Source organism: Corapipo altera, unplaced genomic scaffold (assembly GCF_003945725.1).
Source record: "Corapipo altera isolate COAL_440 unplaced genomic scaffold, ASM394572v1 57712, whole genome shotgun sequence".
Lineage (NCBI taxonomy): Eukaryota > Metazoa > Chordata > Aves > Passeriformes > Pipridae > Corapipo > Corapipo altera.
The window spans coordinates 1-3,893 of NW_020887577.1; the positions used below are offsets into that span (position 1 = coordinate 1).

The window sequence follows — 3,893 nt, forward strand, 5'->3', positions numbered from 1 at the left end:
TTTTTTTTTTTTGTCCCAGTTATGTGAGAACTTCCTTCAATTCATTTTCTTAAAAAGCAGCATCAGTGAACAATGTCAGAAATGACGCCGTTGGTTCAAATTCTTGTGCCATCCCCTCGTGCCTGAGGAGCCGCCGGGTTCCAGCCCGTCCTCCTCCGAGTCCCTGCCTCCTTAGCAAACTTAAAAATAGGAATTTCAAAAGCTCTCGTGACCCGTGCCAAATGATTGCAAATTTAAAATCAAATATTTGCCAACAAAAAAAAAAAAGCAGTATTTTCACCCCTTCAGTGTCCTCAACATTGACACCACCAGGGCCAACTCCCTAATGAGCAACTGCTACTTACTGCAAAGCCAACACGTATCCAGTGTTAAACCTGCACGAGCTAAATCAAAGCCACCCCCCACATAATTTTACCATTAATTATTTCTGTAACAATGTTTTACTTGACTGTACCTGTGCAGTCTTATTACTTTCATCTCTTCAAGTGACTCCAAAAGAAAAAAGCAACAGCAAACACACTTAGCTCTAGAATCCATTTTGATGGTGTCTGAGGTTCATGTTTTAATTAATGTTTTTATATATATAAACCAAACTTTTGCCCAGTTCAACAAAGAGGGCAACAGCTGTCTTCACCAAGGACTTTCCAAAGCAAGGGTTCAGTACACCTCTGCCAGCTTCTAGCACAGAGGGAAAAATCATTCACACTGAGTATTGGGCAAGTGGAAATTGGGGATAGGCAGTGAAATACGTATCTGAGAAAATATGCGTGTTTATGACATGACAGAATCAGTATCTAAAGCAATAGAAAGTTCTGTGTTTGGATCATCTCATCTCACGCTTCAAACTCAGTTTGTGCTATGGAATCTCAACTTTCAGTCAGAAATGGGCAGCTGAACAGGATGATTTGAGCTTATCTCGGCCTCTCCAAGGCATCACCTGCAGTACTCAAAAAGGGATATGGATTTCAGAGGACGCTGTGCTTACCCAGAGGGATGCAGATGCTGCAGGTATTTTGGAGCAGGTGGGACACACGAGCTTACCTTCCCAACTCACCTCTGAACACAAGCACGTCAGCTCCTCCTGCACCGACTCCATGGACACAATCAGGCAATTGCTGCTTCAGTGGGAACTACAAAGCAACACACAGAAGGGTTTACGAGGCGCTGGCAGAGGCACCGCCACGCTGCAGGAGGGGGGACTGGGGCTGTGGGGCAGGGCCCCTCCCCAGGGACACACAGACCACAAAGGCTCAGACGGGCACAAATATTTTTAAAATCAGGGGAAAAATTAAAAATAATCAAGTTTTCAGCTCCAGACAGGGTAGACAATGAAGCAGAATTTAAAGAGTGATTGCATCCCTCTTCTCCCTGTTCTCCCCATTCCTGCAGCCAGGGCTACCGGTACCACTGGCACCAATGGGTGACTCCAGGCAGTGGTACCCAAGGCACACTGCTAGCCCTGAATCATAACCCTGTGTATCAAGGAGGCATGAGCCACACAAACCCAGCAGCAGCTCTGGGGTGGGTGGAAAAGCACTGGGCACAACCATGGCTGGCAGCAAGCCCACCTCCCCTCCCTGAAGGGTTAAAACAGCAGCAGCAAGAACTACCTATTGGTCCTGGCAGACTAGAAGCAAAGGAAACATCTTATTTGTGCTGGTTTAGGTGGTAAACCAGGCCTAGGACAAGCAGGTAAGATACACAGGGGCTGTCTGGGTGTTGGGGCTTCTGTGGTGGCACTATTGGGTGCTCAGCCCCTCGCTGTCACAGGGAGGCAGCACCCAGGAGCACCCCCAAGCCTGGAGCAGCATCCCACCACGGCCAGGGATGGGGGTGTCCCACTGTCCTGGTAGCCCCAAATATGAGAACTGCCCCAAAAGCTCCACCTCAATGCAAAAGCTTCGCAACAGCCACGAGCTCCACACCCGCAGTGTGTACACCAGCTACCTCTAGAAATAGAAACTTCTACCTGTCATCTCCATGAGCCAGCCGCCTACAGAGGTTTAATTAAATCCCCCAAATAACTGGGGAATTTGAACATGCAGAAATCCATTAATGCAGTCCACAAAACAATGCAACTTCTGCTTGCCAAAGTATATTGGGCAATTAAGTAAAAAACACCCGCCCCCCCCCGCCTCGCTCCAGTCACAAACACACGCACAAAACCAAAACAAATTCCCCCTGAAATACAGGAGTCCCTTAAAATACAACCTCGTCCCTCCTCACTGACACTGTAACCAGAAAAAAAAAGAGAAGGAAAAAAAAATGTGAGAAGGAGCGTCCTGGGAAAGGAAAGGAAATAAATACAGGAGCCCATGACAGGACAGATTTGCATACAGAGCCTTTACTGACCCACAGACTGCAGGACTAGGTGAGCTCAAAGACAAGTAAATATTCAGCATTTCCTTTCTATAAAAAAACAGGAACAAAACCCCCAACTCTGCTATCGAACAGTTTTCCAGGAGACATGCACAAACAAATCCTGAAGTCATTGTTCTCATTTGAAACAATTATAAAAAAAAAAAAAGGCATTTACTACTTTACAGAAAAGACTAAAATAAATCATCTCATTACAGCTGAAGGTCCCAGACACTCATTAGCGAGACGAAGCTACGGTGACAAAATGAAAATAAGGGCGTGAGTAACACCACCAAAACACTTCATATCTGCCTGGCTCTGAAAAAAACCCCACCACCTTCGTTCCTGCCTCCCTTTGAACGGCGAAATTTAAACAGAAGTTACGTCCTAAAATTTACAGATGTGGCCAGTAGCAGGGATCAGACCCGATGCTTGATCGACAACCACCACATGCTTCCAGCTACTCCATTCCCGACAGGACCAGCCCCGACAGGCAGCTGAAGGCGAGCGAGGGCTGCGGGAAGAGAAGTGGCTGTGAAGGAGCACGAGCAGCCAGACGTGGGAACCGCACACAGCCAAGTTACTTTCATTTGTGCGGCACCTCCAGCGCATCTCCCCGGCGCTCACATCGCACCGAAATCGCCCTCGCACGTGTGTCCTACCCGGCTGAGACTCGCTCCCGGCGGCACAAAATAAATGCAGAAAATATGGGGTTTTTTTCCTCCCCGTCCGCCACGGCCGAAGCTGTGTGGGAGCGAATAATTTCTCACGCGCTCGATTAAAAAAAAAAAAAAAAGTTTTTCTCCTCACTGATTTAACCATAAAAAAAGGCCGGAGAAGCAGCAAGTGGTTCATGTAAAACCCAGCACGGCGCACCTCCCGCGCTAAACCACACACGCTCTTAGGTGGGGCCGAACACCCAAAACCAAACTGCAGCTACAAAGGGCGAATTCAAACAACGCAAAAAATTAATTCGTTAACTTCACCCCATGTGAAACTCGACCCCGATACTGTTACCAGCAGGATCAGCTGTATTCACCAGGGCGAGGGTGTTGTTCTGGCGAGGAGCTACTGGTGCTCGTGAGGGCCTGCAGGACAAGACTTCAACTTACAGTACTTCAGAAAACCAGTAAAATCCACAGCAAAATTCCAGGATCCACAGTTTTTTCTCAACACTGCTGAGGAGAAGACAAGTATGATGCTTCTTGTTACTTCCATTTTTTTGCATTGTCATCTCATCCAGTTTTAAACAACAAGGGACAGATCTGGAAGCCCGATTCCTATAAAGTTTATTTGTTAAGAACAGGAAAAAAAACCTCAAACAAAAAAACCTTTTTTTTTCTTTTTTTTGGTCAGATGAACAGTAATTCAAAACATAACAAGAGCACTTTGATTTTATTTTTTTTAGATTTGGGTCAGTTTGCCTGAAGCATTACTTAAAGCTTCTCTCTTACATTTCATAAATGTTTACTGCATTAGCAGCAAAATTTTACTGTTATTTCCCACTAAAGTGGATTAACTAAATACAGACTTTC

General features: G+C 46.1%; 1 long non-coding RNA gene across 1 annotated transcript; it reads right to left on the reverse strand.

Moving 5' to 3' along the window:
• Positions 1–520: 520 nt before the first annotated feature.
• LOC113941679 lies at positions 521–3,887 on the reverse strand. The gene is made up of 2 exons (XR_003525732.1): positions 3,376–3,887; positions 521–1,130 (listed from the first exon to the last, which is right to left on the reverse strand). It is a non-coding gene; the product is annotated as an uncharacterized LOC113941679 (long non-coding RNA).
• Positions 3,888–3,893: the final 6 nt, after the last annotated feature.